The 20,194-nt window shown below is 40.4% G+C and overlaps 1 long non-coding RNA gene across 1 annotated transcript in view; it reads left to right on the top strand.

The window, feature by feature from the left end:
• Nucleotides 1-20,194, top strand: part of LOC308061703 — a 46,550-nt gene extending 26,356 nt beyond the window's left edge. The window contains exons 1-3 of the long non-coding RNA XR_013927328.1: nt 1-8,179; nt 8,234-8,251; nt 8,324-20,194. The exon at nt 1-8,179 is cut by the window's left edge and continues 26,356 nt beyond it. This is a non-coding gene — a long non-coding RNA (uncharacterized lncRNA). The remainder of the gene's footprint in view (nt 8,180-8,233; nt 8,252-8,323) is intronic.

Here is a 20,194-nt window from a genome sequence, read left to right on the forward strand (position 1 = left end):
TTTGCCTGTTCACACATTGTTAAAATATTGGCTATCTCATTCTTTCAACACAATTTGAAACTTTTTTTAGATGTTATAAACTGTATGCTTAAAATTTATTAAGAAGAAAAGAATGTAAAAGAAGCTATACTAAACTAAAACAAAATTATTTTATTCACTGTGAAGTCACAAAACATATATATATACCAAGCATGAAGGGAAATAGAAAATCAAGAAGAGAAAAATAACGAAGTACATCTTATTACAGAAACTGTAAGCAGATCCTTGGAACATGGAGATTCAGCTAGGAAATTGTGGATGAAATATGAGAAATCTATCAAGACAGTAGGCTGGGGAAAAAAAAACGGAAAGTAAAACATTGCAGAAAATTTAGGGACATATTCTGCTACTCTTACTGAAATGTTACAGGACACTACTCAGAGATGGCATTACCCTTTGAGTAACCTCTTTCATTTCAGTTTACTCCTTGCATACTGATGGAATACGTTAGCAAACTGTTAAGCATCAGAAAACCAGTAAGCATTGATGGTAATTGTCCAGACTGTCTGAAAGCACACAAGAATTCTGTTGAGCCTGTTGCAAACAAAAATATGTAGTTGCTCAGTGATATTAGCTCTTGTACTGGAAAAATGAAAGAGTGAGTGTTCTAGTATATGCAATTGTTTGTTCCTGACTCTGAAACATACAAACAAAATAGATTCACTAAAAACAAAATGATAAAACTTTAAAGTGAGCATGATATGCAGCTGGAATCATCAGGATTTCTTTAAAGGAAAATATTAACTCTCATGTTATCTGAATTTATTCAGTGTGTGAACAAAACACAAAGAAAATCAAAAGCATATTCTAAATGAGTATTTCCAAAGGAATTAATAATATTTTATTTTTATATTTATATGTATACATGTATAGGTGTATTTTTTCTTTGAGCACAGTGTAATTGTTACACTGAAAATGCGGGGACACTAAATATCTAATGAGGGCTAATAAGCCTCATTAACCCTTAAAGTAATTCCTAAAATAACTCTTATATAGTCTTTCTGGGGATACAGATGCCACGAACAAAGCCCACAACAACTCAATTCAATTGCAGAGATCTTGCTGAAGCTCCATTAAGAGGGCCCACAGATCTCACCCAGGTTTTTAGTGATGATATTGTCCTGTTTTGACTAGGATGAGGCTAGTAAGAAAACCTCACGTTCTCTCGCCACAGGCATGGGTCTCTGTACTGGGTCTGGCTGAGCCCCACAGCAGCCCCCATAGCACTGTGCTGGTATGGGTAGCGAGAAGGGTGTTGGTAACACACCAGCGCTTTGGCTGCTGCTGAGCAGCGCTGGCACAGCACCAAGGCTGTGTCCAACCTTCTCCTTTCACCCCAGTAGGCTGGGAGTGGCGAGATCTTGGGAGGGGACAGAGCCAGGACAGCTGATCCAAAGTTACCCAAGGGATATTCCATACCATATGATGTCTGCTCAGATATAGAAGCTAAGAGAAAGGAGGAGGAAGCAGGGAGCATTCGTTGTTTACACCATTAGTCTTCCAGAGCAACCGCTATGCAATACTGAAGCCCTGCTTCCCATGAAGTGGCTGAGCATCGCCTGCTGATGAGTAGTAAATAACACCTTGTTTACCTTCACTTCTGTGCACGTGACTTTTACTATTGCTTCACTAAACTGCCTTTATCTTGACTCACAATTTTTTTTAAAGTCTTATTTTCTCCCCCTCTTTTCTGTTGAGGAGGGGGGAGGGGCGTGATAGACCGGCTTGCTGGGCAGTTGGCATCCAGCCAAGATCAACCCACCACATTCTTTCACATAGGTCTTTCTGAATTTGCTTTGCACCATATATGGGTTCAAAGCCTGATGAAAAAACAATAAATTGCTTATACCCTTTCTTACTGTTACATGGCCATGTGTCTCATCCTCCCAGTACTGCCCACTCATGCCTATTGCCTTCAGCTGCCTCAGAGCCTATGATGCCTCAGTTAATTAAAAGCATTCCAAAGGAAAAAAAGCAGTGTATAAATAACATGCAAAAGACACTGAAAGTTTTAGAGGTGGAAAATGTTAACAAGAAGGATTAAAGTGACAAGGCTACAGATAAACCTGAGCAGCTAAACTGGTTCAAAGCTATATGCTACATGAACAAACTCTTCCAAACTTAGCCTTAGTAGTTAACAGAACCTCCTAAGGGACAGTGCCATCTTTTTATTTTATTTTTATTTTTATTTTTGTTTTTCCTTTTCTTTTTCCTTTTCTTTTTCTTTTTTCTTTTTCTTTTTCTTTTCTTTAGTTCTTATATTAGGCTTTCATCTTAGTAGTTAACCAGCCTGAGAAGGAAATTGCTTGAAAAGAATAGACAACTTCTCAGTGAGTTAGAGGGAGGAGGAATTGTGGGAAGAGAAAACCAGCCAGACATACTAACAAGGAATTTGGGATGGGATACAGGTAACACAAAAGTAGGTTATTGGAGGGGAGAGAAAGTGAGGAGAAAGAAAAGGAGAAGAGAGAGACAGAGAAAGAGAAAAGAAATAGTAGCATGTTCTTGATTACCTTTCTAAAACCAATTACATCATGAAGTGTCAACCTTAAACCTCCATTAGCTTATCATTGCTTCTCTGCTTTCTAACTATCAAGTTGAGCCTAAAAAATAGAAAAAGAAAAAAGAAAAAAAAAACTGCTTTAGCATGAGTGAAATGGATGTTACCTGTTCTTTCTTTGGTTTAGAATGTTTTATAATGTCTTTCCAGAAATACAAGGATTTGATTGTTTTAAATGGTTACTTTTTTTTTTTTTTTCCTTAAAGCTTTTTATAGAGCGTGCTGATTCTGGTTTTAGCTATTCAATTATGATGATATTGTATCAAGTTGCAATTTAAGGATTTTGTTCCTTCTGCTGTCTTGTGTGGGTGTGAAAAGGCTAGATGTAGACCAGCATGAAGGAAAGAAAACAGATTTGTTTTTATTCAGACTGAAATACTGAGAAATAAGGAGCATATAGTTTGCAGGCCAATCACTACCACCTGCCTACATATATGGCTGGTAAAGAAAAACTTCCTAAAATTGCTCAGCTGCAGTTCTTCATACACAGGGGCATATTCAGCAAGTGAATTCTCAGACAGCTGAAATATTAAAGCGGTTATATGGAGATGTAGTTCCTAGCTTTGCCGAAGAAAAAGAAAACACATTTTTACTTTTGTCGAGTAATGTCATGTTTGTCAAAGCTGCTTCACCCTCTGTGCTGTTCATGATTTTTTCATCATTTATCTTCACTGAGCAGTTGAAATATGCTTCAATTAGGCAAAAAGCTTCTTTGGACTTCCTTCAGTCTTAAAGCAGCTTGTTGTCTTCCCATTCAGACTCTTCATAACTTCCAGAAACAGGGCTTCTTAGGTCAAAAAACCTGTATATATTTCTTAACTAAAGTATTTGCACTCAGTCTTTTCCCTTTCTTTACTCCAATTTCTCCTTCCACAGCCCACCCCTACCAGTGCACCCCTTGGTAGCTGTCAACAATTTATTTCTGTCCAGAAGAGCAGAAAAAGGAATAAATCTTCACAGCCAGATCAAATGTCTTGTCCAGCTGCCTTCAAAAGGCAGAAATTTACAGTATATGTTCTGCCATGTTGCTTTATAAAAGCGCTGCACTTTGTCAAGAACAATGTATCGACAGATTCCCATCAGGTGTGCCAGGGTTCACAGAATCTGTAGAAATTCTTTATGTTGCTTAGGGAAAGATGACTTTTTTTTTTTGAGTGCAAGAGATCAAGAGCTGATGCTTCCCTTTTGTTCTCACTTCATTTCCTACCATAACCAAATCAATGCTGTTGTCTAGTGCAGGATGAGTAGTCTCAGATACTTGTAAACTCTTGGGACAAAAAGCCATAAACAAGCAAAATTAATGTGGTCTTCAATTTCTGGGTGGAAACATTTTCCCTTTTTGAATAACTACTTTTCTTCATTACCTGTGTTTTCCCTCTGAGGAAAACTACCGACCCCTCATTATCTGCAGAATCAAACGCTAGTCATTCCCTATTTGTGTCTTTGGTCAGTGTTTCAGTTTGTGACTGAAAGTAAAAAGTTCTGTGTCTTTTGACTTCTGTAATAACTGGTGGAATTGATCTATTATTTAAGCATAAGTTGTTAATTGTAAACAGGATAATGGAGACCTGAAAGACCTTCTCCTTCCATCTACTCAAAGATTTCTCAGAAGAGGAAACAGGAAAAAAGTGAATGGCTTTGTTGACATGCAATGGAAAATAAAAAGGAATGAAAAAGGATTAATGTCTGAGCTTGATACAGGTTTTTCTTACATTCTTTTACGATGCTAGGGAGCCATTTCTTTCAAAACAGGAGGCCTGTTGTAAAGAAGGAACTGCTTGTGATTTGCAACAGCATACCAAAGCCTGGCCCTGCCAGCTGTGCACAGGTGTGGCAGGAAGAGCGGTCACGCTGACACCTGGCAGCAGCTTCCCACATGGGTTTTTGTGTAAAAAAAAAAAAAAAAGTAAGGCAAGAAAATTTTGTCTGGGACTCTCTTGAAAGGTGTGAAGCAAAGGGATCTGTTTACAGGACTTCTGCACATAAGAGTGATGACAACTTTTAGCATCGCCTCTATGCTTGTTGCAGGGCTGCAGCAACAGAAGCACCTGATAGTGGCCAGCCAGACAGCCAGGAGAGCAACGTGATGCCTTTGCCAGCAGCTGGTGTGAGGGCATGAGGAGCAGTTAGCTAGGACAGGGGACCAGCTCCCACAACACAGACAGTGACAGCAACAGCTTAAGCCCAGCCTGCTGCCCTGTGTCAGGACATGGAGATCCAAGCCTGTGAGTTGTGTTCCCCTCCTCACAGTGGGGCAGTGTTGCATTTAAATTTTATGGACAAGACATGATCTGGCATTTTATTAGCAACCTTTCTGAATCTTGCAGAAGTTGTTATTGCTACCAGCACATTCCTGGCAAAATTGCTACACAAATTAAAAAAGGGGTGATGCAAGAGAAGATGTAATTGTTTTTGAAATGGAATTCTAGAAGCTAATACTTTAATAGTCTTTTGTGTTTTATTTTAATGAAGGTCAGTATTTTACCTATTTTTTGGTAGACCTATTTTGACAGCATCCAAACTAAAAGCAGTGCACAGTTTTGTCTCACCAGAAGAGAAATGAACAGTCTAGCCAAGTTCATGTCCTGCTTTGAGAGAGCTATCTACGCAATTCAACTTTCAAAATGTACAACGATTCATATTTAACTAAGACAGTAATTCTTATACAGTTGCTTTTTTTTTATAATCCATAGATTTAGTAGGGCATCCACAAGGAAATCTGAGTGATTGCACCTGATTTACAGGTAAAATTCCAGGCTCAGGAGGCTTTTTATTTTTGCTGTTGTTGTTACTGCCATTATTATTTAGCCTGCATTATTAGCTGCAAATATTTTCCAAAACAGCATTTGCATCAATAAAAATTATTTTGGAGAAAACAAAAAAGTTTAATGATGTGGATGAATAGGTTATAGAGAAAGAGCAAGCTAAGTACAAAACTGTCTTTCACAAACCAAACATTGGGTTTTAAAAGACAGGAACTTTATATTAGGCACCTTAATCCATATTCAAATATGTAAACAAATCTCGTTTTCAAAAGTACTAAGCATGCAGCATTTCCCACTAATTTCCCTAAGCGCTGCTACACTAAGAATTCTGCTACAAATAGATATGTTTTTGGGGGAGTTTATCTATTGACACGAGGAACTGTCTTTGGAGCTTAAAATGAAATACTGCTCATATTCAATAGCAGAGAGTACAAAAATAAATAGAAGTATTTCTAGGTATAGATACACTTATAATTAGACCGAAACACAAATGCCCAAAACGTTGCATTTGGCAAAAACAACTGCTGTTTACTCTAGCAGCATGCAGTGAGTGGATTTCAGCCCTGCAAGAAAGATACCTAAATCCTGAATGGATTTAAATGCCAAACTTTATATGATTTTACTCTTTGACAGGCTGCGGAAAATCCCGTGCTTTCCAATCACAGTCCTTAACACTCTTTTTTTATCTTATTTTGCGTAGCTGTGGCCTGCAGCTTATTTGAAGTTTTCCTCCAGATCTGTTTTTAGCAGAAAGTTGGGTTTTGCTGTCATAACAGCCCACTTTTCAGCAAGAGATTAAATATTTCTTTTGTCAGAAAATGTGAATACCTGAATACTAAAAAATATCTTCCCAGAGCTGCTGTCAAGTATCTCTCCGGAATTAGAGTTCAAATGCCTCACGTCTCCATCAGCAGTTGCACTGTAGTACATTGGGAAGAGGGAAGGCTGTGGTATATCCCTGGACATGTAGTATAACTGTGTGTAACTACATCAACAAAGGAGAATGAGGATACAAAGCACGCACAATTTTCACAAAATAGTAGCCATTTTGTCCAACAAAAGTTTCCAATATAAATATTTCCTTTGTTGAGATCTTTTTAGGGGAACACATGAGGGAAGAGTGCTGGCAAAGAAATAGCTGAAATTTCAGTCAAAAGCCCTTTCAACTTTTTTTCCAAAGTGAAGCCATTTTTTCAGCAGTCATAGTAACTATTCCCTGACTCCTGTTTTGAATAAACCCTAAAAGTGAAAGTAATAGAAGCTGGTAAGTTTTGCCTGACTCCAGTTTATCCCTAGAGGGCTCCATAATTCTAGGGAGGGCTGTTGTCATCACATTATCTTTGCTTAAACACAGCCCAGGTTTCAGGTTTTCTTTTAAGAAGTCCCAAGCAGCCTTACTCAGTAGTGCACTGTATGACGTACAGAGCAAGCCTGGACAGACCCCAGTATTAGAAACTTACTTGAACCTCTGCTTCAACTCACATCCAACCCATGTCACGTTTTATGAAAGGTAAATATATACTTAGTTTGCTTTGGGAAGTATTTTCCATTTTCTGCATTTGCCATTTTCAAAAAAGGAGAGAAAAAAAAATGGATGGAGATTTACACGAAACCTTTTTTTGAAAGACTATTACATTTGAAGCTATTTTTTTACCAATTTGGTAATGCCAGATGGGTTGATTGAATATTGATGAGTGAATATTGATGCCACCGCTAACCTCATTTCTGCACCCTTGAAGAAATGCTGGTTAATAACACAAGTTCCCTATTGCCCTTGGCCAAAAAGTACCGCGGGCTTTTTCTCTTTAGGTCTACAATGAACAGTAACTTGGGGCATCCTACCATGGAAGGGCTAAGCAGGTTACCTCAGACCACATACCCTCAAAAAAAAAATTGTTGGAGGCTTTTTCCATCTTCTGTGCTCAAATACGTATAGTGAGCAGAACTAAATGCTCCGAGATTGCAATAGAACATGGTATGTAGCCCTTCTGGTGAGCTAAAAGAAGTGGGTAGCAAATGAAACTATCATTAAAAATGAAAGAGCAGCATGCAGCTGACTGAGCTTTAATTGATTATTTTTGTTTTCATGACAAGGATTCAAGCTGTGATCAAATGAGCAGTGATTTGTAGCTTTTCTTGATCAGAAGAACAAAAGCTGCGCTGTCTGCAGGGGACAGGGATGACTGACTACTGAAAAGCACCAGCGATGCCTCAACTACTCATTTTCATTTCAAATCATCAATACTTGAAGGCAAGACACTCTAGCTGTTTAATCCTCTTTAATTGTTGGAGGGGTTGGGCAGTATGATTGCAGCCAGGCAGGGCTGGCAGTGAATGCTGTGCCCGTTCATGGAAAGCAGCAAGCTGATGGTGGGCTCCCGACGGCTGCCCGCTGGAGCTGGGCCAGGTAGCACAGGGAAGTGCCTGGCCCAGGGATGGGCAGGTGGGCTGCAGAAGCATCTCCTGCACACCAGCCAGCATGACTGCCTGGTGCTCTTCAGCCAGAACCCCAATGGTGCTCTTTCTCACTCGTACCCAGCCAAGAGCCTGGTGTACTATTTTGGCAAGATACCTGTACGCTCAGCTTTGCTGCAACAGGGACACAGGAGCTTCTGTGAGGACTGGGAAGCAAGCCTTTTGCAGGGGAATCATGGAGAAGCTGGCTTGTGCCAGCAAGGGCAAGGTAGGACCATGGTCATGCCTGCAGTACACCACGAGACGATGGACTTGTGTCCACTGGCTGGTGTTTCCATGCAGCTGAAGCTTGGTACCTGAGACATCACATGCACCAGTGGAACCTAGCAGGCGTGCAGAGGTCAGCAGGCGTGCAGAGGTCAGCAGGCATGCAGAGGTCAGCAGACGTGCAGAGGTCAGCAGGTGTGCAGAGGTCAGCAGGCGTGCAGAGGTCAGCAGGTGTGCAGAGGTTGGCAGGAGTACAGAGGTCGGCAGGCGTGCAGAGGTCAGCAGGCGCTGCTCACTCAGTGCTGTGATACAGGTTGCTGGTGAACAGTGGTTAGATACAAGGTACGCAACAGCCTTATGAACCCCACTCCTGTCCAAACAGTTAGGAAGCATTTGGAAGGAGTGACATTAAGTGTGATCAAAGTGTTAACTAAGGCATCTAGCATGAAGAAAGAGACCAAGGTTCGATTTTCTGGCTGCTGCTATTTCCATTCCCTTCTCCTTGCAGCCCTTGCAGTCTGAGCAACTGTACCTTTTACTCACCCAAGCCAGGACTTATTCCAGTGTCTCATTCCCCAGCCTTTTGCTGACAGTAACATAAGCACTCCTCACACTTTCCTGTAAAAACAGATCTGGCTACAGAATTGCATTTCAGTATTTGTTGATGCCATGAATAAAATAATGTATGCGCCAAATGTGTTGGACAAGGAAACGTTGATTCAGGAACACTGATAAATGATTGTAATGTATAAAATTGTTATTAATTTTCATACAATTTTATAATCATATTACAACTTCATATTACATGTGAAGTTGTAATATGTTCTACTACAGATAAATACACTATGTGCAATTATATGCTAGATAATATACATCATAATGTGCATTATGTCATTGTAAAATATGTTACATAGTTTATAGTATTATAAAATAATATGTATCTATAATAATTTAAATTAAAGCCATTAATTTAATTTGCATTTTTCAGTGTTTTGGAAAGGAATGATTTTGATCAAAAGCGGGAGACCTGAGAGTGGCCATTATTGCTTGGTTGCTTAGCTCAGTTTAGGATGCAAGTACGTGTAGCAGAAAACTGTAGCTGTGCTACTGCAGCCCTGCATTATTCCCCCTGAGAATGCAGTCTATGCATTTACTTCAGCTATTGTACCTTCTCGCCTGAAACATTGCCCAGGCTAAATGAGGGGTGGGGGACAGAAAGGTCCTTGTCATCATCTTAAACCCAGGCTTGTGGGATTCAGATATGTGCTATTTTTCCTCATAACTTTCATTACTCTTTTTTTAAACTGTTTTTTCTAAGCTAAGCAGATGTCAGAGTGGAGAAAGGAAGGAATATGTATTTCATTTGTTGACACCTCTCAAAAACATATTTTAAAGTGGCTTTCCTTTTTGGCTTTGCATTATGACTAATAACAGCATCTTTCACTGAACTATATCCTAAACTGAAATAGAGAAGTATTTTAGAAGTAGCTGTGAGAGATAGTCTTTGGGCCAGTCCCTAACACTTACTAGAAATGTCTTATTGTCTACTTATTTTTACTATTAGCCATTGACTATGCCACAGAAAAATATTCCATGAATGTTGACTGCTGTTTTCTGTTATGATTCCCCTCCACCCCCTCAATGCTGAGTGTCCACAGTTGCTCTTCCACATGGTGGTAACATCTTGGCACTGAGCTGGGCACCTGCACAGATAAAAATGTATTGCCTGTCTGCAGGGTTAGGGCTGTAACACCTTGTCTCATCTCTGGATTGTCACAAAGATGGTTTGTAACATACACTTTGTAACAAACAAACACAAAAAAATGAAAGTTCAAGACCCTCCAGCTATTTTTTTTTCTTCTTCTTCTTTCCTGAAAAATTTACATGGAAGAATGTTGGTCCTGAGCAGCCTCATGTTGTTATCTTCCCAATTAAAACAGCACTTCAGCTGCACTCATTGTAAGGTGAGATAAATACTGTATTAAATTTTTGCCCTTGAAATGAGATAAGTCCCTAATACTTGAATTTCATTTCACATCCCTTCAGAGGAGGGTAGAGTTTATATCATAGAAGAAATGAGTATTCACTGTTTCACATTGGCATCCAGCATCTGACAGTCAGCCACAGAACCTGACAATCCCAGTCAGTTTCTACATATTTGCCACACATTCATATCCAGAGTGATGCCTATTACTGATTTCAAAGACTGAGTCTAGTGACAGCTGCCACCCCACTGCAGTGGCCTCTTGTGTAAAATGAGCAAATCTGAAACTGCATGTTCCTTGGAATGGAAACACAGGGCAAACCCCAAAAAGATCAGCCAGTCATGCTGAAACAAAACCATTTCTATGCAAACTGAAATGCAGCTGGCTAGTTGAAGAGCATTTACATGAGGAAAGAAAGCAGAAATTAAGTCGGAGCTGAAATAATTTGAAAAAACAGAATCAGAAATAAAACCAACCTAAGTCAATGTATAATTGTTACTCTACTTCAAAACTTCTGTGTCAAATAATTTCTTAAAACTGACATTTTCCTACAAAATATTTTGATTTTTTCTGCTCCCTCAGAAATATGCATCTGCTTTGCCTCCAGCCTGCTGCATCAACTCCCAGTGAAAACCTATTGCATTGCCACTGCTGTAGGCTCTGCAATGCACTGCTCCACTCTTTCCTTCATCGATACACATGTGGAACGAGCTTCCCCGTGTGCCCGTCTGGATATCTGTTTCTCTAGCATCCCACCCATGAGACTACAGCTCAGAGTGCAGCCAGCAACCCGTAGCACGGGTTTAGCTGACTGCTGTAATGAGGACATGTCTGACAAAGTCATTGAGCTCCCACCTAAATGTCCCATATTGTATTCGCTTCTCTTTTCAGTCTATCCTCAAAGTGTGGAGAGCTGGGTGGCCTCCCCGTCCCTCTTCCATGCTTCTTTGTGTACTGTGAAGCATGTTGTCCCACATCCACAACACAGCCATGGAGGACTTCCTTGGATTTTTGTGCATCTGAAGCTGATGACCCTACCCCTCGTTGTCCTTGGCCTTGGTTCTTTCAGATGTGATCCATCACTGATGACTCATCTTCTCCTAATCTATCAGGACAGCAAAATTCTCATGCAAATACCAGTCACAGGCCACATCCCCCACTGCCCCACTGCCCCATATAGCTGCTTGCAAACGAAGGGGTTTGTCCTGGCTTTTTACACGCTGCTGGCTCTCTCTGGCAGCATCACTGGGAATTAGAAGACTGCATTGGATAGGCTGAGATAGGGAAATAAGTCTTTTTGATCTTTTACACTCATGATATAAATATGACAATTATTCCAGGGCTTCTTTGGTTTTGGGGTGGAGGAGGAGGGAGATTTCAGTGGTATTGAATGCAAAGGTCAATAATTTAGCCTTTGGCCGTATGAAAGTCTATTGACTTTTGGAAAAGAACAGCAGGAACAGTTATTACATTTATTTTAACTTTGGGATTCTGTGATTAGCTGCTTTCCAGAATAAAGCAAGAATGATACAAAACCCAAAGGTGTCCAGAAACAATAATTTTCTGCAAATGAGACTGTATCCTACTCATTCAGGCTGAGAAAAAAAGTAATATTTTCTGAAGCATGTGCCATCATACCCCGTTGTTCAGCAGTCCAGGAATTTCTGAGAAGCCTTACAACTTTTATCTCTGAACTGGTTTTATACTTTTGATTAGTAAAAATAATCGTCATGTTAACCTGACATGTGTGTCCATGTGAGTGGTAACACCGGAACTGCTGGAAACAGAATAAACAATTAGTCCGGTTCTTGTCATCACAAGCTGTAACATACAAAAGTAATATGAAAACTGTCAATCAGATACAGAATCATTGTAATATATGTGGTCAGTCAGACCTAATTTTTGTGATCTAGTTACACATCACATTACTGAGAGAAAGGGTGAAGAAAAAAGCCAGCCCATACTTCATCTCACAGTCTTCAACTTTATCTAGTTTGAAGAGGAGGGAGCTTTCTTTCTGGCTTGCCCACAGCTGACGCTCAACAAAGCTGCAGGTGAGGTTTGGTAATCTCTGCCATCATCTGCTCCCAGAGCAGAATTTACACATGCAGTCACAACCCTGACCTGGACCTTTATTCTTTAAAAGGTGGCTGTTCCTCACAGCGCTTTCTTGCTTTTGTCAGAGGGTCCAAGAACAATGGACATATCAAGCCTGTTCCAGCTGAGTACAGACAAGACTCCTTGGCCACACCTAGGACATCCAAAATACAGTTCAGTCCATATGAGGCCACCTTTACATCAGAGGCACCTTTCTTCCACTGGTGTCAAAAGCTGTGATTCATTCAACATCTCCCAGTCTGGGGGCTGTGATTTGTTGTCTCTCCCTATGCATCAACCCTGTGTGGTCCCCAAAAGCATGGGCTGCTCCTGCCCTCCTCCCCTTCCTCTTGTGTTTGATCCATTCTCTCTCTCATCATCTTCTGAATGTTCCCATCTCTCTTTCTCAGGACCACTGTTATTGATGCATTGCTTTCTTGGAGCTACGAGGAGGGGATGATGGGGCAGGGAGGGAAGAAGCAGAATGGCAGCAGCACTCTGCAGAGGCAACAGCACAGGGTGCCTGGCAGCAGACTAAAGCCCATACAGCATGGCAGCACGGTGCAGCCAGATGAATGGGGAGTCAGGCTGGGCTGTAGGGAGGTGGAAGAAAGCTGTCAGATTCCCTGCATGACATTTGGCAGCACTGTAAAACAGAGTGCATGAAGTGGTCTGTAAGCCAAAGGGAAAATGGGTTGGTAAAGCATCCTCCCCACCCCCAAGCACCGACTCTGTTAGGAGTTACCTCAGATGACCTCCACAGGCTTTACACTGTAACCAGTCTTACCCTGTGTCTGGAAACCCCACCTGGCTGTCAGAACGAAAGTCACTTTCACATATTGGGAGCTAGGACAGGGCAGCTGAGGGAAAAAATCCTTTGCTCTTGTATGTTCCCATATCAACCTGCCTCTGGCCAGATGTGCTTGAGAGCTTCAGTCGATCCAGATGCTGCCTTTCATTTTTGTTCATAAGACTCTTTCTGCCTATAGAAAATATTGCTGCTGGTCATTTCCAGCACCGCTGCCCTTCCACCATTCATTGCTGTTGACAACTGCATGGAGTGACTGCGATCTGCCAGACCCAGTTTTACAGCATCGTTCTACACCCATCTTTAGAAAATCCACCCACCTATATCCTTAGATTAGATAGATAGATAGATAGATAGATAGCTTAGAGAGGCCTGGCGGGTGACTCCTGGCTAAGGAAGGAAAATCATGGACACTAATATTGTGCGCATGCCTGTGCTTTACATTTGTAGATGTATGGGCACCTTAGCGTTTGGTAGGAGCAGCTGAACGCTCACCCCGAATGGCTGGACATCTCAGCAGGAATCCCTTTTGGGAATTGCATTGCCTGGGGCATCCTCCTTTTCTTACAGCCTTTTCAAAGCTCTTGGGTGACAACTGTTCTGCTCTGAACTTCATTTGTGATACTTTGATTCTGTTTACACTCAAGACATATTAATTTCCACAGTTGTTCTGTATAGTAGACAAATCTCAATTCACATCCTTGGCTGTCCTTCCCACCGCCTCTAACATTGTTATTAAGGTTTGCATATAGGTCTTTTTATGGTTCATTCACTAAAGAACACCTGCATTCCAGAACTGTCATCTTGTCACTACAGATATCAACAAAAAAAATAGTGTGTTTTATGGTCTTGCTTTTAATGCTGTTTGCCTTCAGAATAAAGAAGAATGCTACTGGGAGAAAAAAAAAAAAATAAAATGCTTGTCTCTGAATTCCTTATTCAAGGATATCAGCTTCACATTGCAGAGAGGCAAATTAAGGACGTACTCTACACCATTAGAAAACATCTATTAAATAAAGCTAAAATTGAAGCTAAAATTACATTATTTTACTGAGTGAATTTTATGTGGTAGCACCCCTCAGTGAGCTCTTGAAATGAGCTGCCTGTTGGAAATCTAAATTACGCCTCAGCTTAATCTTTAAACTTCCAATGTTATCTGCCTAACAAACCAAATTAATCTCTGTGATTTATGTAATTGTTATTGAAAAAAAAAAAAAAGAAAAAGGAAAAGTAAAGAAGGCTCAAAAGGAACACGATCAGAGTTTATAAAGAGCTGCAAAGTCACAATATTCTTTATGGAATAGATGATCCATCCATTGAGCTGGGAACAGGGCAATGGCAAGGGACAACAAATCTTCAAGAAAGCATTTCTAACAATATTTTAGATGCTTCTGCTCTGCCAAAACCCTGAATAGCCCTATCAACAAAATTATTAATTTCCGCCTCAAGCCCCCATTCTCGTATTTGATACTGATTATCCTCCTCTGTTGGACACACAGCCACACCACTGACCACAGGTGGTCACTGGATCTAAGAAAGAGAATGGCAAGTGGTCATAGCTTTCCAAGGACCTCTGGCTTCACGCCTAGGTACAGTCAGCTGCAGTCATGAAGCTCTACCTTCCAATGGGAAAACATTGGTCCGAGAAAGGTTACACAAACCTCTATGAAAAGCTTGCAGAGCAAAAAAAGCTTGCAGAGCTTTCTGTGCTTTCTGCACTGGCTTGCTTTCAAACACAAAATCAATTTCAAAGTTTTCCAGTCTTTGCTGGTGTCTCCAAAAAGTTTGAGAAACACTAGTGTAGGGAACTCTTTCTAAATGACTATCACCCTGTAAATTACTGTCTAGAACAAAGGTCCCCAGACTGAAGAGGATAATCCTAGTTTGCATCGTGGCTATTCAAATTAAAGCCAAGAGAACTTCAGTAATATCTAATATTTGTGCCAGGACTGAGGGAGCACACGAGGTTTTTGTGGTCTGAAAAAACAGACCACACTTGTAAAAGCTTTGTAAGCTTGCATAAAAAACTTCTGACAACTCACCTTGTGTAGTGTCTTTGTAGGTGCTTGGTGCTGTTTGTGTGTCTGGCTGTTCTGTGCTGCTGCACATCTGGGTAGCACAGACCATCTAGCTTCAGTCATTCGCAGTACAAGAGGATCAACAGGTGATAAGAAACAGAGGCATAAGATTAGCTTTATTGATAATATGTGCACAGTTTTGGCATCATAAAATTTTCAATGGTGAGTTTTACTAGCAAAAGAAAATTCAGAAATAGAGTACAATGTAACATTAATTAATGTACACAGACATAAGACAGGGAAATATTAATATTTACTTACAGGTAAAACAACTGAGATGCTGGAGAATTTAAAGAGGTTTCTTAAAGTTGCCAGCATGATGTTCCATAGTTTTTGGATCTTTACTATTTTTTTTATCAGATACAGATGTTCCATGCTAAGCACTGTTTCCAATGGCTCATAAACTTGTGTTAGGATGTGGCAGGATAGTGAAGGATCTTAATATAACGTTTCTCATCAACAGTACAAGAAAGCCCTGAGCTACACTCCTTTTGTTTGGTGGATTTCTAAATAATAATGTATAGGACTGCCTTGAATGTTTTCCACCAGAATTAGAAAAAAAATACCAAAACTTCCAATAATATCTGAAAGCTTGACATTTATTGGGAAAAACATATCCCTTCAGAAGTTAATCTAATGATTAATTACCTTAGCTGTTTTAAATATGCAAGTTATCTATACATTGTAACTAATATTTATATAAATATGCTCAAAACATACAACGTATTCTATCAAAATGTCCCTAGCTGTAATTTGCAGCCATTTTACTGGGTTGGATGGAAACTCCTGGTCCTCTGATACTTCTACCTATACCTGTGGTGACAGTCATCTAACTATCCACCACAGCCCTGAGTTGTGTCTTATTCACTGCTGCTCAGAACAGGCTCCCATAAATAGTGCATGTGGCTTAGTGGCTTGATTTCTAACATACTTAGGAACTTGCATTAGGCTATGTGAAAACACGGTTGGTTTGTTTGCACAGTGCTTCTTTGTAGCGTTTCCTTGTCTTTACTTATTAATTCCATATTTTTATGTCAGCAACTTCAGCATTGCTTTTTTTTTTTTTTTTTTTTTTTTCTTCCTGACCAACACAATAAGCACTAAAGAACATAGAGGTGAAAATAGGTTTCTATGGACACCTATTAAAACACTCTCTCCATCCAGAGAAAAATTCTTTGCTAGTGACCTATCAATTAGCCAGTGTTAATGTGTTTCATATTGGTGGTATTGTTTTAGCTTTGCAGCGAAATTGCTAAGTGATAGCACATGGAAAGTGAATGGGGAATAAGCACTAAATGGTGTGTCCAGGTTCATACTGGTTAACGGTTATTCCTTTCTCAAGGATCACAGCAATAGTTCAGCTTACTTTAGCAGAATTTTCCTAATTATGCGGAGATTTATAGCATCCCAGTTTCACAGGTAAATTTATGATGGCTTGAGGGAGATGATGGACTGTTCATATTTGGTTAAATACTCTCACATTTCTTGCTGCTGAGGTGGATAATGCCAAGGCAGATTTCTGTGTTACATTGCAGAAAAAAGGATTGAAAAAATCTGTGGGTTTTGCCAAAACTGTTGATGAGCTATGACATAGCAAAAAATTAGAGACTACTTCAAAATGTGGCGTGCATTCAGCCAGACATCAGAGTTTACTTGAATCTGTTTCAGATTTTTCTCTGGTGACAGACCACGCAGGCAAAACTGAGATCCCCACCTGCTGCCTAGGGATGCTATAGGTGAGATGGGGAGCCTAGTGACATTTTTAAGTCAAAACTGTCACTGTAAGGAAAAGGATGATCTTTTTTGAATAAACCTTTAGGTAAGAGATTAGGGTTTGATGCTTTCTTATGCCCCGACTTTTGCATGTCAGGGAAGTTATCTGGGGCTAGATTTATAAACAAATTCAGAGCTCTCAGTCCCCTCAGTGATAGAAGTTCAGCTATGTACCTTGATAAAACTGCTCCTTAATCTTGCCATGCCACTGTGTCCCCCCCCAACAGTAAAAAGAGATTGTACCATCTCTTCTTGTTCATCCTGCCAACTGATGCTCAGAGAACTGGAAGGCGAGACCCCTCTCCCATCACATCACCATATTCTGCACAGTGCTGTGTGCCAAGAGTGAGGATCAGGTGTGGGTGGGCTGGCCAGAAGGAGAGCACATCCACTGGTGCCTCAGGGTGGGCCAGCAGGGCCACCCAGCAAAGACAAATTACAGAAAGAAAGTTCAGGAATTAGCTTGTCCCAGCTGTCAGACCTCACTTGGTGGCAGGAAGGCTCCATTAACCAGCCAGCACAGGTAAACTTATGGCTGCTTAACAGGGATGAAGTGGCATAAGGGCATCCCCAGCACACGGATACATATAACCCACAAGGTACCACAAGTGTTTATTGTAAAACTAAGGTGCCGTCTTTAATCTATTCTTGTGAAGGAAGTGTTTCTCTCTTTGCCAGCTGCCATGGGCTTCTCTGAAATAAAGACTGTCCCTCACAACAACTTGTGGACTACATTTATGACCTGGATGTGATTCTAACATAAATAATTTCAAGCTATCCAACTGTAAAGGGGTAAAAGGTCACTTACCCATCGCACCTACTAGTACTGGTAAGAAAGAGCCACAAGTATTCCTCCATATTACATGGCATTTTTTTCCTGACGACCTACATCATTCATTCATTTTTTCACCATTTTTTTATTTGTTTGGTTTTTTTATTCTCACCCTGGTTCTTCTAATCATATTTAGCACCAGGATGGAGCTGCAGCAAAAGAAATTGCTGCATAAACAATGGTGCGTTTCAATGTTTACTTCAAACTCTGCTTCAGTCCTCTTGGACTGAAACTATTCTGCAACTGGATTCACTGTATTTAAACTGGCTTTCACAATTTAACACTTGCTCAGAGTTAGGTAAATTAAATTCTATTTCATATGTTTGCATAAAGATAAAATTTCTTGGCAATAGCTTGTTTTGTTTGTTGATTTGGCTGAAGCAGATAGCATGACAAAAATACTGAACAAGAACATTTTATCTTTAATACTTGTAGTGGATAGAAGCCAGACAGTGAAATAAAATTTCTCTTTATTTTCTAGTACTCAGGTTTTTGGTGAGGAAAAGCTCATTATTGGTTGGTTACAGGGCTATTGCTGAAGTTAATTCGAATTAATAACCGGTTGAAGTGGCTAATGTTCTTGTAGAAATTTTATTTAGCACAAAGAGGAAACCAAGAGTTCATTATCACACGGCCAAAGCAGACCGAAGCCTACCACCTGGACACATCACTCTAACGAGCCCCTCCAAGGGCAGCTGCCATTTCTGATGTGCATTGTGCCGGCTGTTAGAGGGCAGCTGTGGTGGTGATGCTGGTGGCAACCTGGGAGGGTGGCTCACTTACGTGTAAGGCCTCGCCTTAGGTCCCATACTGCTGGCAATACCCACTTTTTAATGACAGCTCTGGGTTCACTACATCAAGTCCATTTTATTACACATAAACTTGTAAGGCTTCTGGCCTAGAGCCCATAGCAGGGTTGTCTTGTTACTGCTGGTCAGCATTTTATTATTTTTTTTCTTCATAAAACATTAGTTCAATTTTGATTCAGTGCCAAACAGAGATTTGTGGTTCTCAGGAAAAACAGGTTCATCTGAGATCAGAGAAATTGTTTTTTAATCTGACTGTCCTCAAAGAGAGTGGCTCAAAAGAACTGCAGAGAGGTTGAAACAACAGCCACAGGAAGGGGAAAACCTAAAGGTCCAGCAAACAGAGGAAAAAAAAAAAGAAAAAAAAACAAAAGAAAATCCATCATTTCCAAGATTTGCTTTGGAGATTTGCTTTCAGTCCTCACACACACAACCCAGAGATAAGCTATTTATACAAAACTTAAGCACAAAAATTACTCTTCAGCTTCTGAGGAGGTCTGGTGGACCTCCAGCAGGGCAGCTGGTGCTCTAGGCTGCTGATCTCCTGGAAGCTGCCGGTGAGTAGGCGTGCTTCAGGAGGCAATGTTTTGTGCCTGGTGCTTTAGTTTTTGTTAGCATCTCTTTTGGCTCATTGAAACTTCCTTGAGCGCAGTTTTGGAGCACAAATGGCAGACCAGCTTGTTAGCAATCCAGTGTTACCCCCATTAATGATCACTAATCGGCCCCTGCAAACCTAGTGATGTTTTCTTTAATAAGGAAACCAAGAGGATGTTGAACTCAATTTGTATCAACTGGCTGAGTAACCCTTCAGGTGCTTTTGTTCAAAGATAATAACACATTATTTAAACCAAAGGCTGTCAGAACCTACTGCTCAAATATTCAGGCAGCTTGCTGAATCACACTGAAATGCCTTGTTTCTGTTTTGTGTTTACATACCAGATCTCAGTCAGTGTGTGAGCTCTCAAGCATCAGTAAGAAACATGATCACAGGGAACATGCAGAAAAAATAACATTGCACACAAAAAAAGCTAAAGCTATGATCTGACAGTGACTTCAGCAATCTTTGTCCCAGTCTCCCTTTGTAATGCTGGACATGTATGTGCCTGTGTGCAGATGTGCATGGGAGAGAGCATGTGAGCCCAGATAGACGAGAATACACATGGTTTTCACGAACAGGCTACAAACAGCAGGTAAAAAGCCAAGACAATTGTGCAGTACTTTATCTGTTGAGGAGAGACTTTTCATCCACAGACATCAGAGAGCAGAGACATGCACATGAGAGAGGTATGCTAAAAAAAAACAGCCTTGAATCCCACCTGCTATTGGTTGCAGAAAATGTGCAGGTGAAATAAATCAAAGCCTCTCCTGCTCAGCAGCAGAAGTCTTTCTGCTTTTCCAGGAAAGCTTTGAAGAAGGTTTCTTGGCTAAAGCAGCTGCCTCTATTTAAATGTTATTATCTGTAGATTTTCCAGGTTGATAACTGACATATCATCACACAGCTCTTGCAACATGACAGGAGTGCAGCTCCTCTGAATATTAGGACAATTTTTGCTTGTTTCTTACTTACCTTGGGCTTTGTGATCATTTAAAAGCTATCTTTACTTTTTTGAGTAGATGCTGAGTGCTAGATCAAGTAGATGTGCTGCAGGAGTATGGTAGATGAATTCGTCTCTTTTGAAATTTCTTTGACTTTGTTGTAGGCTTAGATATTTTTAGATTTTATTATTATTATTATTTATTGAGCTCTCATATGAATTTTAATCACAAGG

The sequence above is a fragment of the Falco punctatus genome (assembly GCF_963210335.1).
Source record: "Falco punctatus genome assembly, chromosome: 3".
NCBI lineage: Eukaryota > Metazoa > Chordata > Aves > Falconiformes > Falconidae > Falco > Falco punctatus.